The following is a 17,119-nucleotide window of genomic DNA, read 5'->3' as shown; positions in this document are numbered from 1 at the left end:
AGAATGAACAATAGGGATAGCTTCGACGCAGGAAAGAAGCAGGAGGGTAGAAAAAAAAGAAACATTTCCGGGCACAGATGTGAAGAGCAGGAATGATACTAGAAAGTAGGAATGGGATCTTTGGTCGGAATTGCAGAAGAGGTTGTCAGCAGAATGTTGGTCGCTGATCAGAGAAAGGTGGTGGAACATCAAGTGGAGCGTATACCAGATGGACGCTCCACATGATAACGTTTACCCAAGAAAAATTACAGACGCGAGTTCAATCAGCCTCGTGATACAGCAATCATCTGTTGTTTTTCCAAGCACAAGTGCGGTGACGAACGGTGTTGTAATCAGTCGAACGCAGAGCGACTAAGCGAGAACTTAAGAATGCGGAATAGTCTTTTTGAGCCGCATCAATTGAAAGTGAGTGACACACGAGAACGAAGAGCACGATTAACGAACAGTGGCAAACTCTCGAATAGAACTTCCCCTCCTTGCCACAGGTTTCATGGGAAAAATCTACAGAGGCTGCCCAATTGAGGGAGTTAAATAGATCTGTTCCGTTTCCCCATTGAAATTTAGTTAGTTTTTGTATAGCACGTCACTATGTAAAATCAGCCCAGGGAAACGAAAATTATATAAAATCTTCCATGCATTGAATACTTTGCAATGTTTTTGCCCCTAAAAATGCGGCCCTGACTAGGCTCGCGTTCATTGTCTTTTCAAATCATAAAATAATGAACATAAGGTCATCTCAAAATTCGAAAAAAGATTTTGAAAAATAAATAGATTGAGACAAAACTAATGGATTGATTTCGAAACCATATTTCAGATCGCAATTATGATTCCTATAACTGGCCTTTGTGTTGGGTTATGGGTTTTCGCAAGCGGAATAAAAGTGTTTTTAACTAAGTAGAAAAATTAATTTCTCAAAATGAGAGAATAAACAGAATGATATTTTACAGTAGAATTTAGAGATTTACAGGAGAGATCTGATTATTAGATCAAGATGGTGATTTGATTTTGGGGATGAAAAAAGGCTCAAAAATCAGCTGTATATATACCCAATATCAGTGCGAGAAGGTCAAGATACGAAACTAATTTTAGCACCATGATTTACAATGGGGGTCGCAAGGGTTACCCAATATGGTTTGCTTCTGCAAATTTCCCAGAAATCAGTCGCAGGGGATACCATAGATGGTATGCATTTACACTTTTCTAAGAATTTGTTCCCATTTCCGGTGGTATCATAATCTTTCAATATATGCTGGGACGGTTTTACATCAAATAATCTCACTCTAATATTAGTTATCTAGATTCACCAATTTGAACCGAATATTGATTCTAAGCACCATTTCTTGACGATTCATTTTATATGAATTCTGTGATCAACATCAGTTTGCTCTTGTCATTGTAATCTGGTAAGTTAAACTTTCTTTCGAATTCTCAGTAACTTCAAGACTATTGTTTGATCGTTATTCTAACACCCCTGTCACGCCCCTATTTCGTCCCTCATAGTTACGTGATGATATTCCTTAAAATATCCATAATTAAGTGCTTTATATTAATTAATATTCAGTTAGTTTCAAGGCCATATAGAGCCAGTATTTCCATCTAGACCTGTAACCTCTAATTTGTTTATGTTTACGAAAAACAACCGCAGAGTGACAGTTTAATAGCAAACATATCAAGTGCCTAAAAGCCTCAATATTTACTTTTTTGAATTTCTTTATGATAAATTCACATAATCAGTAAATAACTTTGTGAGAGATTATGTACTTGGTGAAGTATTTATTCTGATAAAGTAGGTGCTAATACGGAACTTGTATATGTACTTAACAAACATCAAGAGACGTACAAAAGCCGGAAATTGCCCAACTTGAAAATCAGTAAATATTTGCGAAGGACCAATACAACTCAAGGCACAGTCCTGCTGAACCCACTATCAGCAGAACACCGGAGAACCAGCCTGACAATCAGTTGCCTAACATCTTATAAAACTTGAGAAAATTCTTGCTAAACTTATTAAATAATTGTTGCTCAAATAATTAAAGATTGAACTGGAATATCTCTCTAAAAACTCTAAGTTTGAGTCAACTTCATTAGATCCGAAACCGGTATTAACAAAACTTTAAAATACAAGGCAAACTAGTGGATATATCACGCATCTGAACCGCTCAATAAAAGGCTATTACTAGCTAATTTTATTCAAAATATATCTGCTAAAAATCGCACTGTGAGACACTAAATAAGTCCTTATAAAATGTCAGTTATTCTAACTATTTGCTTCGAATATTTACCTCAATAACACCATAAAGTCAACCTTTAAAAATCAGTGCGAAACATGGTGACAGGAGTTATTAACTTCCCAGTTTAACGGACCGAAATTCTGTAAAATTCTTTGATAAATTCGACATTTTCCTTCTTTCTTCCGACATTTTCTTTTTTTGTCTTTTCTCCATTACCTTAAGAGACTCCAATCATCCAGACCAGCATCCAGCACTTCCTTTCCGAGCAAGACGATATTGCAGAAAGCAGTAACAAAGGAAATAATGGGTGGAAACTGTGTTTGTGTTTTTGTGGACTAATTGTAACAACAATTCAAAAGTGTTTGAGTGGACAATAACTGGAACAAAGTCAACCACAGCCGCCACAACGGACAAAAACAACACAGGGTATTTGCAAACGAGGATATTGTGAGTAAATGAATTTGTAAAATTAATTTTGGTGCTTTATTTATGTCAATTTATAAAGAACGAATTCTGCCCGCTATTAATAATTGCCCCGATTCCCCCAATTTTGTTGAACATATTGAAGGAAATAACACTAACTACACACAAAACAGCAACAAAACCCAAGCTCAGATAGTAACTGCTTTCTCCTCTTCTCTTTATAAATCCATTGTCATTTATGTGCTAGATAAAGATGATAAACGTGTTGCAATTTATTGGACAGCAAAAAGTCTAAATCAAAAAGTTCGCAAATTTGGCCTTATTTGCAACAAACTTCAATCTGACAGAGACATTAACCTTGAAAACATAATTACTGATTATCAGATAACATCAGGATAAGCTAAATTACTGAAACCATCACTTAAACATTAACTAAAAGAGGGCAAAACAAAATTTTAAACAGAATAATAAAACAATTATATTTTATTTCCCAGCCCAGCTCCGGAGGTTGATGAATCAAACAGTGACTTCGGTCATTATGCTGTTGCCTATCTGAGTGCAGCTTCCACAAGGCCTGTGCGGTCGTGGTCCCCACAATTTTTCCTAGACTAATGGGCACTCTTAAGAGGTGAGACTTCGGCGGCCCATACGGCTTCAACGATATAAGTCTTTATTATTCTCTAAACGAAGGGTTTCAGTAGTTTCTTTTCTGATATTCTTGTGCTATTCAGTTAACTGTTTTCATCTCTTAAAACCCCTTAATTTCTCCATTGAGTTAAGTTAAGTGTGCTATTTAATACTTTAGAACGAAAGTAAGACTGATTTAACGAAAAGTATGTAATCTAATCGGGTAAAAAGCAAAATGGCACACGCGCAAATCAACATCACGCCTTTTTCCGGATCAGAAAGGGACAATTTTAACGAGTTCGAACAACTAATAACAGGTGCAATCGGAGTAGCAGCAATCGCAAACGTGCAACAAGCGAACTTTTTACAGTTACATTTAAAAGGAGACGCTTTACGATACTTCTTAACTCTACCAGAGGCTACCAGACTAGTCTTCGAAGACAGTATAACAGCTCTAAGAAATAGATTCACGCAGGATGACTTGAGAGAGATGAGAGTCATAAAGTTAGAGAATCAAAAGTTTAATCCAAAAACAGACACTGTAAAAAATTTCTTAGTAAAGTTAAGAACTGAAGCCAATAAAGCATATCCAGCACATTACATAGTAGTAGCGCCAGCAGGAGCAGGTGAACCTAAAGCCCGTAGATTCAAAAGAGAGACGGCAGCAAGAGAATCTGCCCTTCAGATGTCAGAAAATAGAAAAAACGAACAAATAAAGCACTTCTTTATTAAGTCTATGCCAAATTGGCTTAAGTCTAAGCTCTTAGAAAGGCCAGATACAGATACCATTGATCAATTATGCACCTTAGCTAGCCAACAGATTGCAATTAGGGAGATGTGCAACAGAGAAGAGTACTTTGATGACGGATTTAATGAAATAACTGAAACAAACACTGATAAAATGTTAAAAGCAATAACTGTTATTTCAAATAATCAAAAAGAACTTGAGCAGAAGCTTGAACAGAGAACAGCACCTAAAACTGAGCAAACAGAATTAGGCCCAGCAAACATTTTCACACCACATTACCCACAACAAGTCTACAAACAAAGTTATAGAAAAAATTTCCGCCCTCAATATCAGAATTATCGACAAAATTACCGTCAATATCAGCCCAATTATCGTCAATTTCGGCAAAACTATCGGCCCCAGCAACAATAATCCCCCCGTTCTAATAATTACCGAGAGTTTAGACCACAATTTAACGCTCCTAGACCATATCATTATAATGAACAGCCACAAACTCGGAATTATTGGACTGAACCTTCAGATAACCCCCCATTAGTTCAACCAGCTGATGTTAATAGACAAATTTATCGGTTCCCAACAAAAAATACCCCTCAAATCCTTCTTAGACAGGGAATAGTTTATGATAGCCCATCACAAAACCGATATGGTAGTCAGCAAGCAAACCAGTTCAATCGTGCAAGTATTCCTCAAAATAGAAATATGAGAGGTATGAATTTTCCATTTAGTCAACAAAAAAACTAATAAAGCCACCCAACTTTAAAAAACCAAATAAAAATTATAAAAACTCAGTTAAACATTATAACGAAAGCACGTATAGCCCTAGTTTAGATGAAGTAATAGAGCCAGTTTACAATAAAAGTAACAAAAAGCGTAGAAAACGCAAAAGTAATAATAATAAATGTAAAGTGAATAAATCTGTGCAACTCCCAACACAAGTACCTCAATCCACACCAAAGCCAACACCACATTATTCAGTGTTGTCCCACTTTTAGGCAGAACATTATCCTATGTTAAAGTTAAATTTAATGGAGAATTAGAAAGACGCGCACTAATTGATACAGGAGCATTTGCAAACGTGATGAGTCGTGAGTTTTACAAGGAGCTTATTATTACAAATATCAATTCAATAGCAGAAATAGAAAAACCTGATCTAGATAAAGTAAAAATGGCAAACGGAAATATAGTTAAAATTGACAAAGCAATTAAAGTTACATTTAAATTGGGCACACAAACATTTACAGAAGATTTCCTTGTTTTAATTGTCACAACTCCTGTAATATTAGGCAACCCCTTCTTCGTTAAACACAAAGTTAGCATCTGCCCAGGACAAAGTTACATTAAATTCCCTGATCAAACTCTACAAATAAATGAAATAAAGCCAGAAAAGCAACCCTGAAGAGTTGTAAAACGCAAAAAATTTGGAGTTTATACACAGAAAAAACAAGTCTTACAACCAAATCAACAAGCAGTATTAGAATGCAAGCTTTACGATAAACTATAATCTTTCACTGACCTTTGTGGGGTAATAATTCCAAATGAAATCTTTGAAAATGATAGCGAAGTAATATTAACGTCTTCATTAAGTAAAGTTGCTGAAAATAATATTCTCTACATCTACGTCCTGAACTTTACTGATCACCCAATTACCATAAATAAAGGCGAAGAAATAGCCAAATTCTTGTTCTTAGCGTCTGATCAAGCAGAAAAGTTGTTAGAAGTAGATCCTCAATTAATAAATGTAGCAAAAATGAGTGAAAATTATTAAACAGAAATAAATCAATTAATTCAAGTCACAGATATGCCAAAAAGAATATGGCCACAGATACGCCACAGATACGCAAAACCGGCCCCGGAATATGAAAAATTGTGGTTCCCAACGCCTGAAACGTGCCCAGATCCGACAAATTTGTCGCCCTTGCAGAGAGAAAGCTTTGAGCAACTGCTAAAACTGCAAGAAATGGAGAAATTAGATCCAAAGGGTAACCATCAGGACAAAATAATCTTTTTGAGCAAATTCCCGCGGGACAAATCAGCCCTCAATGATGAGCAAAAAGCAGTAGTAGGTGAACTATTAGTCGAATTCAGTGATATCTTTGCGAAACACAGATTTGACGTTGGATATAATACAGATTTAAAAATAAATCTAACTCCAGAAAGAAACATACCAATTTACGAACAAGGCCCTCCAACGCCTGTCCACTTGAGAAATGAGTTACAAGTAGAACCAGCATTAATGCAATACTACGGACTGATAACAACTTTGTCTCAATCAAGATATAGTAGTCCACTTTTCGCTCAACGGAAAAATTCAGGAAGACTTAGACTATTAATTGACTTGAGAAAAGTAAATCATTTGCTGAAAAACGATTATGTGAAAACAAATTTCCCAATTTCGAACAGGAGTGATGCAATAAACTACTTTGCCGGGAAAAAATTATTCACAAAACTTGATTGTTCTCAATCATATCACTGCGTGCAAATGGCAGACGATGCATCAGTGCAACTGCTAGCTTTTAACTTTGCTTCGCGAACTTATGCCTATAAATGTCTGGCACAAGGATTGAATAAGTCAGTAACTGGATTTTGCTCATTTATTAGACATTACTTGGACCCATGCTTAGCTTCAGGAAATTGTACCCAGTTTATGGATGATATCGGAAATGCAGTAACAATTTTTGAACAATTGGTACCCTCTTTGCGAGAAATAATAATCTGTATACGTCAATCCGGTCTAAAACTGTCGCCCGAAAAGTGTGAAATAGCAACAGATACAATGAAATTCCTTGGAAATAACATCAGTGCAGAAGGAATATCACCAGAAAAAGCAAAAATAACGAAATTTCTTGATAAATTCAAAATGCCAAAAACGACAAAACAAGTAAAGCGTTTAATCGGCTTCACTCAATTCTTCCGCAATTACATACCTAATCTAGGTGAGACACTAATGTCATTTTACAAGCTCCTGAAGAAGGATGCAGTGATAGAAACTACCGAAGAACACGTAAAAGCATTAGAAGTAATAAAGAAGGATCTAATGGAAGCAACGAATGTAACATTGCGATTGCCAAAACCAGGCCTACAGTATGTAATTCTTTGTGCCGCTAATTTCCACGGTGCAGGTTTTGTACTAATGGTGGAAGACTACGTAAATGAAACTGGAAAGAAAGAAAAGAAAATATACGCTCCCGTATCGTTTGGATCGCATTTGTTTAATGCAACGCAATTAAAGTTTTCAATCTATTACAAAGAGTTCCTAGCTTTGTACTACGCGCTGGACTACTTTTTGCAGTACATTTGGGGATCAAGTAAACAAGTAATTATATTCACTGACAACAAAAGCCTCACACAATTCTTCCAGTCAAAAGTAATACCGCCATCTCTTTGGAATTGTTTAGACAGAATACTCGCATTTAATATAGTAATTGCTCACATTCCTGGACGCGCTAACTACGCCGCAGATTTCTTCTCCCGAATGGAGAATGACAAAACAGCAACAATGTCTTTAAAATTAACAGATAGAATTCCAGTTAAAGAAATAGAAATTGATACAGAAGCACAAAATCCTGATATTGAACTGAATGTATTACTTGATACTGAAAACTTTAGTGATGAAATTAATAGTGACGAACTTGATGTGCTTAAAAAACTCGGCTTCTATGATGAATACAAAAAACTAATTTCCCAGTAGAGAAATTCAAGGGCTATTTAAACTTAAAAGAAAACAAGAAATAAAATTCAATTGAGTACCCAAATCCATTGGATGAATTCCCAGACCTTACAGACAACTTAATTAGTCTCAATTTAACAGAAGAGCAGCAAAAAGATGCAGACATTAGAACAGTAATAGGCTGGATTCAACAAAACAATCAACAATTAGACTTAAAGTATGCTTCAACCAATTTAAAAAAGTATTACAAACATTTCAACAGATTAATTCTTGAAGGAAATGTCTCATACCGGAATTTTTATGGCGATACTGGAAAAGTACTTTGTGGAAAGAGAGTATATACAGGCTCCATAATTCACAAACAGCAGGTCATTTAGGCATTAAAGCAACAATTCAGGAATTTGGAAAGCGATTCTATTACCCAGGTTTCACTGAACATTTCATTAGTTTCATCAAAAACTGCCTCACTTGTCTTCATTTTAACAGAGTACCAAAAAACCACATCACACCAAAGGTACAACCAGTCAGTTCTCTAAAATCATATCCAGGAGGTATGCTACAAATTGATTTAATAGGCCCCCTAAAGTCAACACAATATAAGTATGTTCTGAGTGGAATAGATGTTTTCACAAAGTACCTATTCGCAGTTCCATTAACGAATGGATACGCTGACACAGTATCCCGAGAACTAGTAAAGGTGTTCTTCCAAGACAGCTACATTCCTCAAACGATACTTAGTGACTTAGGAACAAATTTTACTTCAGAATTAATGTCAGAATGAGCAAGTTTATTAGAAGTAAAGTTGAAGCACGCTTCACTAAAGCACCCTCAAACTATTGGAGCAGTAGAACAATCTCACGGACCACTAAAACGAATATTAAAGCTCAATACTGAGGAACAATGCAAAGACTGGTACAAATATGTTCCTCTTGCAACTTTTATTCATAATACTTCATATCATTCAGCGACAAATTGTTGTCCTTCAATTTTATTCCATGGCAGAGAACCTATAAAGCCCCTTGACATTAGGTTCTCCAGAAAAGTAATGGATGCAGTAGCAGTATATTCTGATTTTGTTAATGAACTGCAAGACGCCATGATGCAAAAGTTTGGAGAAAACAAAGAAAAACTAACGACTGCTTACCTGAAGTACAAAAAGTATTATGATCAAAAAGCTTCAGCAAAACCGATTCCGGAAAAATCATTCTGTTTACTATTGAGTCCTAAGCTACTAGAGCAATCAATGGTAATAGCTTCCCAAGTTCAGAAATGGCTACCGCTTTATAGAGTGGAAAAAGCCCTTACTGACTCTAATTACATCATTCGAAAAGTAAATATGAATTACACCCAGTTTGTTCATCGAATAAGATTGAAACCAATTCAACCAAGTGAAACTCCTGAAGACCTCGAGACTATCAACCCTGCAAAATTTCAACCTGATCCATCTAGGAAACAACATATGGAGCCATACCTATTCGATAAACATATCCCGGAATTGATAAAGGAACAAGAAAGGGAGATAAAACAAGCTACAAAAGTGAAGCAGGACCCAGTAAAAGTGACTAAAAATGTTCCATTAGGTAAACCCTTAGCAGGAACAGCATTAGCAGCACTTCCAGCAGCACCACCGGCCCCACCAAGGGTAGTAGCACCAGCAGTTAGACCACGAACAGCTCCAGTACATTTTCCAGTATTTGATTCTTCAAGCTCAGATGAAGCAATTCCTAACTTATTTGAAGAAAATAGTAGTTCAGACGAAAACCTAGCTGACCAGAACCTAGATGCTGATCAAATAGCAAGAATACCGGTTGATCCACTAATTGCTGATGAAATTCGACAGCAAGAACCAGAAAATCGTGTTCCTCTCGTATCATCCTCATCAGATGACGAAATGTTTCTACCAGCTCACCAGCCACCGTCAATAGAACCATTCGATAGTGAGTCGCCTCTAGAAACACACGAAGAACAATTTGCGTTAACTGATAGAAAAATAAGTGCCCGACCTTATCACACTAAACGAAAACCAGAGATAAGTGCCTTTAAATCACCAGAATACCAACAGAAGAAAAATAACTAAGGGTTCAAAGTGAGCAGACAAATATAGTTGCATGATAAAGATAGATCAAACCCTTACCTAATCAACCAAGTTAGAAGATCAGGCAGTCCTAGACCAAAAAATGCACGTGCCAGACGAACAAGAAGAAAGACGCGAAGCAATAAAAGCATCAGCACAAGCAGCAAAACAGTCAAATACACCAAGTAGAGAGACAAAACTAGATCAAGTTAGAGCAAGTATAGCAAAATTTTCAGGGAAAAAGTCCAGCAGTTCAGCAAACAAACCAGTAACCTGATCTCAAACAAAAAACTCTTCACCAGGCTCTTCAAACCAAAAAATTAAATCATTTTAGTCAAGAAATAAATGCAACATATCTAAGTTCACCAACAGATATCTTATACTCTCCACACTCTTTTGCACACTGTATATCAGCAGACCTTGCAATGACAAAGGGATTAGCCCGACAAGTCAAAAGCTGGTACCCAGCAGCCCCAAGTGCAATTAGACTTAGATATCCACCTGATGTTGGCTCAGTTTTAATTTACTTCGACCCCATTTCTGAACGTTATATCTTCAGTTTAGTCACCAAATTTAGATACTACCACAAACCCACACACAAATCCGTATTAGCAAGTCTCTATGAACTGAGAGAAATAGTAATAGATGCAGGAACTTCACACTTAAGTCTTCCAAAACTCGCCAGTGGCTATGATAAACTGGATTTTAACATCACTTTTGAGCTTATATGTCAAGTCTTCGACCCTCTACCCATAAACATCTATATCCATTAGCATGTAAAGACCCAGTACAGTCTAGCAGCACCCTTCATTTGACCCAAAAGCCCAACAATCCTTAGCAAGTTAGCCCTAAAGTCCAAAAATCGCAAAAAATTCGAAAAATTATGACCTCAAATCCTAGTTATTTTGTTATATCTCCAGAACTACTTGTCTGAACCTGGATTAACCCATTGTTCTGAAAAGCCCTTATCTATTAGAAGCAATTCCCGCTATTATTGACCCCATTTGACCCGTTTAAAGTACCAAAAACTTAGCCTAAAATTGACCCTTCCGGAAGTCCTAGGTTCACTTCAGAAAAATAGTAATAAAATTGTGAAAAAAGCCCCGATCATCCCGATTTTTTTGCGCTGCAGCACTTTTCAAGCCGAGGAACCGACATGCAAATTTCGAAGCGATTTGGAGAACTTTAAAAATCGAGTGACGCTGGAGCCCTCAATTTTTGACACTTTTCGAATCCGCTCGAATTCAATGATAACTCCCACAAAAAACCCCCAAAAATATGCCAAAAACTGTCACAAATGCCTCCAGCAGCTACTCCCAACAGCCACCTATATGGTACAAACTCAGACAAGGATTAAAACCCAATGTTTCCAAGCATATGTTGAAAAATGATGAAAAAACCAAAATTGCGCTTCTGCTTCAATCCTCCGCTTCAAAAATTTTGTCATTTTATTCTCCACCTGAACCGATAAAAGCCACCTATACCCACTACAACCCTAGTGCAACCCATCACTAGCCTTGTAGTACCATAAAAACCAATCCCATTTCATCCCAGTATCAACCATGAAGACTTAAACCCAAATAAGCTCTGAAATTGCCACAATTTTGTCAGAAAAAATTCAGTTATTTTCCAGCTAGAGTCAATATTATTAACTTCTGACAACAATTAACCATACCACCAGCACGCCCACATCTCAGAATATGCACTTCAGAATATGCACTTCAGAATATAACTCTCAGAATATGCACTTCCAGCCCCTAGTGCCAATACAAGCTGAGAAAAGACTGCCAACATAACGAAAATCACAAAAATTTAAGTATAATTTCCAACTAAAGTGATCAAAATGCTTCTTAATACCTGAATATGCCTAAATTTATTGTTAATTCAGTTAGCACTATTCATGAGCAATCCAACCATAGCAATATCAATCATTTTGAACAAGTTTTCATAGCCTCATAGCCAATAACCTATCCTCTATCTGAGCCTTTTCAAAAAACCCAGGTTCACTGCAGCAAAAACGTTATAACTAGTGAAAAAATTGTTGAAACTGCCCAAATTTTTGCGCTGCAGGGTTTTTTGAGCCGATAAAGCGATCCATCATTTTTGAGCTCAATCGAAGCATTTAAAAAATTGAGTGACGCTGGGCCACTCAATTTTGGAGACTTTTTGAAAATTTACGAACAAGTTCCTAAGATCCGAAATATTGATCAAAAATTGTTATTAGCTCCGATATTATTAGCTTAAAACATCCGCATGCTCAAGCTGTACACGCCCATATCAAAAATATTGAAAATTGTTCAGTAAAATGTTGAAATAAAAGTAAAAAACTGAAGCCTTTCAGACTCTTCTCAAATTCGACAAAATAGAGCCAGATTCAGACGAGAAAAATAGTATCAAATAGCCGAATTTTGAGCCCATATCCAATATTCAGTCTCCCTAGTAATTGTCTAAGCCTAATCAACCCATACAATTGCATAGAAATTCATAAATGTTGAAAAAAAGGAAAAAAATCGAAAATTGCACATATCTGATCAAATTTAACCCAAAATTCTAAAGTAAAAAAACTCCACATAGTAAAGCCAAATCATGAACCAAACTGCAACCAATAGTCGCTACTAACATAGTACTCACTAGTATGATCAACAATTACTGTCAAAAATCAATTTTCTCCAATCTATGTCAACTTATGCACAAAACATGATGCTTCACAAGTAAAAATCTAGTAAATTTCACAGAAAGACCGGCATAAAACACAAGTTATTCAACTTCAAGGCTACCAAAATGCTACCCCTGAAAACCACAGATATCAGTACTAACAATTAGCACCTGATTTAGGCCACTAGAGAATCACCAGACTGACACATGTCTCGAAGAAGCTCAATTAGTGGAAAAATCATGCCTGAAAATTAGCATTTTGGATAAAAAAAAATCAATGTTCTGACCCGATAAATAGCTTCAAACCCTATAATTCAGTAATATACACTAGTACCAAGCACAGACAGTACCATTTTAACCATTCAATACCGATAATGTATGAACAGTGACGACTTATTCAGACCGAAATTTCATGATCCAAAAATAGCCAGGTTCAGATCACAAAAACAGTCATAACTTTGCGAAAAATGCTCAAATTACGCCAAATATTTGCGCTGCCGGATTTTTTGAGCCCTTGAAGCGACCTGCCAATTTTGAGTCCGATTGGAGCAATTTAAAAATTGAGTGATGCTGGAGCCCTCAATTTTTCGCATTTTTCGGTTTTTAATACATTAGTGAAAAAGTTCACCAAAAAGTGCCAAAAAACCTGAATTTATAGCATAGTTATTCCCCACCGATGTCTACTGAGTGGGCTAAGCCAAAAAATTTGCCCAAAGTTTAATAAAAATCGAAAAGTTCACATATATGTAACACCAGCCCTGATGCGGAAAAATGGCCAAAATTACGAAAAAATTACTTGTGAAAATTAGTACCAAATACTCTTCTAAACCAGTTCAAATTAGACACAAGTGCTGCTAACAACCAGGACAAGTATCTAGAACCATTGGAACCTGTCTATGATTAATAATTTACAAGTAAATTAAGGTTAATGCTCAGACATTAGTTATGTCATCAAATACTCACTTTCAACAATATGTCATTTTAAAGTCACATACCGCAATTAAAATGTTACCACACTCTCATACACACCACAGCTCCTAGTTCTAACAGTAAAAACCAACTATCAAAGCTACAATTGCCAAATAATAAGTAAAAACTCACCTATAGATGAAACTAAACTACATGATGAATACAATTGCACCGACACTAGTCATTTCTCACCGGCGCTATCCTCAGCTACGGTACCACCACCACTAGTACTCTGAGCGGACTGACCCCTTGTCCTAGTAGAACGAGTCACGTACCGCTCAGCATCGTCCAACCTGTTTAAATGTCATTATAATGATCAAAAAGCCTCAAATTTACACGAAAAACACGATAAATCTTCACAAAAGCAGTTAAATACTCACTTTGGAAAGTCTACGATTGGCTCACAATGGTACCGATACTCATTGTTGATGAATTTCCCGATGCACTGGATCAGTACAGCAGGAGCGCTGGTCTTAGCATTGATAGAATGCCGGTAACACACCCAGCCGCCCCCATTTCCTCAGTATACTGCCAATAGGTATTGACATTGCATCCGAAGAAATATGCCATACCGACAAACTAAACAGCAAAATCTCCAATCATACATATCTACACATGCATATACCAGAATTACCACGTATTGAAGGTATAATTTACCCAGAACTCGACCAACGACCCATTATCTTCACTCTCAGCAATCTCATACTCCGACACGAAGTACCCTAACTGGTCTTTCACAAGCTCAGAGAACACAGGCGAACGCATTTTGGCCACAATAGCCAAGCGTAGAGCATGAACATTATGCTTGGGAACCTTCTTGTCTGTAATAAATCGATTAAAAGTGAATTAAAGCCCTAAACTTCCTGAAAACTGCGATAAAATACAACAAATACCTGACTTCCGACCAGTTAAAGTGTAGTACAGAGCACTGAGAGCAAACAGACCACCAACTTCGGCCCTCACACCAGCCGCACCAGGCAACTTTGGAGTTTTAAATGACACTACGTCCACATACTCAGCATAAATGTCATTGTAAACTCGTACCCCAATTCGGCACACAAGTTTGCACGAAGATTTGCACGGAAAAAAGTGCGATGCACCTCTTTGCCGTGCATCTTCTTCACGAAACTTGACACACATTCACGACGTGCTCTAAACAATTAGCATACACCACACCACAATTAATAATACATGTAACAAACTAAAGAAAAACAAATAGAAATATAAATGAATATTATAAACATATGCAATTACCTCTCAACAGCGGCCTCCAATCCACCCATCGACCGTGGAAAGAAGAACCTAGCAGCTTTCAGACGATCGACCTGTGACCTCACACGAATAATGTGCTTTGCAGAAGCACTGAACCCGACATGAAGCGAAGCCAACTCCTGAGACACCATCTGCTGAGTTGGAATTTCCTTCTCCTGAACTTGCGTTTCGCTACCCACCTTCACTTCCACCTTATACATCAACACCTCCCGATTTACAGCCAACTCTGAAGTCCCCACATTCTTTGTTCCCAGTACCATGTGCTCCGCTTTGTCCCGATAAGCTCGTCGCTCCTCAGATGTCCGAACAAATGATGGATACATCCATTCCGATTGAGACAACGACTTGCTCCGCAAGAAAGTCAGAAAATCCTCATACTGGGCAACATCCATGACTAGCAATAACTATCTGAAAATTCAAATATTGAGCCAAACTAGTTATTAAGCAAGCAGAAAGTTAAAGTGTTAAGTCAAAAATGAACAATCACAGGAATGAAAACACACAAACAGCACAAATTATGCAATAAATGCCAAGGTCGTTTAAATACCATGCCACTACGGTCACTAATCGCTAAAAACACATGCCGCAAAACACACAACGCCGCTCTGAACACAAAATTACACCCTTCACTAATATTTACTTATTCTTTTACCTCCAAATTCTTCCTTTTATCCCCTACTTACGCGCTTATTCCCTCACAAAACAAATTTGACATATACTAATTACTACCATATTACTAGCACCATGTGAGAAGTATATTAGTAGCACCAGTCAATATTACACCTACAACTACAATATAAAAGTCAGTTCCAATAGTCCCTATGCAGTCATATTAATATTAATATTACACAATATTACAACAATTAATATAATTAATTATAATAAAAATAAATAATAAGTCACACTGAATCTTCCCCGACAGCTTCCTCTGATCTTTTCACTTCCTCCTTTTCCTCCTCCGATTTGCCCACACTCACAACAACACAGATACTAATGATAATAATAAAAAGATTACTAATATAATAATAATCCACCACTCACTCCCACCACCACTCTCCTTGTCAATAAATATATTATCTACTGCCGTCATATTACACTTTGGATGAATCAATCTTGACCAGTGAACAGCGTTCCTTCCGACAAACCTGGTCCCATTCGTACAACATCCAATAGTTAGGGCAAAAACAGTGATATTAAAGCACATGGTGCAATATTGGGGGCAATATAATCTGAAAAAACTCGAAAAAACATGTAAACACTGCACAATTCGACCCCCCAACCACTATCCCCATCATCACACACCCACCATTCAACCACATAACTACACTTTAACATGTTTAAACTCCATATTTAGTAGTAATATCAATAAATACACACATTAGCACACATGACCCAAAAGTAGAGTACACCTGAAATGAGTAAACATCACATAAACAAGTGCCATATTGAGAAAGCTAGAACTAGAAGCCCGAGTAACGCACATAAATGAACAAATAAACACCAGAAGACCAAATAGAACCAGTTGAAACACTTAGAAGAGCCACATCAGTAGAAGATTGTCCTGAAACATAGTTGTTATTATTGAAATACGAAAATGTTGCTTACAATTGTGTTAAGTCTCGTACTTTTCGGCCCCAGTTTTGAGACTCCGATTAACACGGAAGCAGCTCTGACTCAAGGAATAATTTTCCATAAGGAAGGGAAGATATTAATTACTGAGAAGTTCATTAACGTGGAATTTTTAGTCCCGTTTCCTCGTTATAATTTCACGATACGACAACAAGTAGAGACTCTACTTAACGAACTCTCAGATAAATGGATAACAAAGTCAGAGTTTTGTAACATGACGTCAAGTTACAAAAAGAGCCGCCCCGCTTGCTATAGCAGCCGCAGTCGCTGGATTGGACTTTTCGGCCCAGGAATAGCAATGAGCAGCGCAGGATGCGGTGGAATAACAGGAATTTTCGGATTTTGTCAGCGCACATCTCAAAACGCTGAAAACATCGATCGATTAGCTAACAGTTTTAATTGCCTTAACGACTATGTCATGGAAATCGGCGCACAAACCGATGAGAAGTTTTTCCTAGTTGCTGACGAACTTGCAAAGGTTTATAAAGTTCAAAACGAAATGCAAGAAAACCAGAACAGAAACTGGAAACTAGTTGAGGAACAATTTGCAATTGTAGACCATAATCTGACTGCACTAGCAGCCTGTATGGAAATTCAATCATCACGGCAACAAGTGAACTTTAACTTTGACACAGCAGCCTCATTACTTCTTACTCTTTATGCAGATATCAAAAGTTACAGAGCAGCATTATATTCTTTTCGAATTAATGTTATCAATGCTATACCTACTCTACTTGACAAACGCCTTCCAATCTCTTTAGTACCTCGAAAATCTTTAATTAAGATCCTTGATGCAGTCCATGATAGCCAAAAGAACGCCCCAG

At 37.0% G+C, this 17,119-nt stretch overlaps 1 protein-coding gene across 2 annotated transcripts in view; it reads left to right on the top strand.

Annotated features, from left to right (window-relative positions):
- Positions 1-1,999: 1,999 nt before the first annotated feature.
- LOC142337547 (ras-related protein ORAB-1-like) overlaps positions 2,000-17,119 on the top strand; it is a 555,140-nt gene continuing 540,020 nt past the window's right edge. For both annotated transcript variants that reach the window (XM_075386849.1, XM_075386847.1), the window contains exon 1: positions 2,000-2,014. The gene's annotated coding sequence lies outside the window, so the exon portion shown is untranslated. The remainder of the gene's footprint in view (positions 2,015-17,119) is intronic.

This window comes from Convolutriloba macropyga, chromosome 4 (genome assembly GCF_964194025.1).
Source record: "Convolutriloba macropyga chromosome 4, txConMacr16.3, whole genome shotgun sequence".
Classification (NCBI taxonomy): domain Eukaryota; kingdom Metazoa; phylum Xenacoelomorpha; order Acoela; family Convolutidae; genus Convolutriloba; species Convolutriloba macropyga.
The sequence above is the reverse complement of the archived record's forward strand: the minus strand, read 5'-3'. Positions and strand labels throughout refer to the sequence as shown.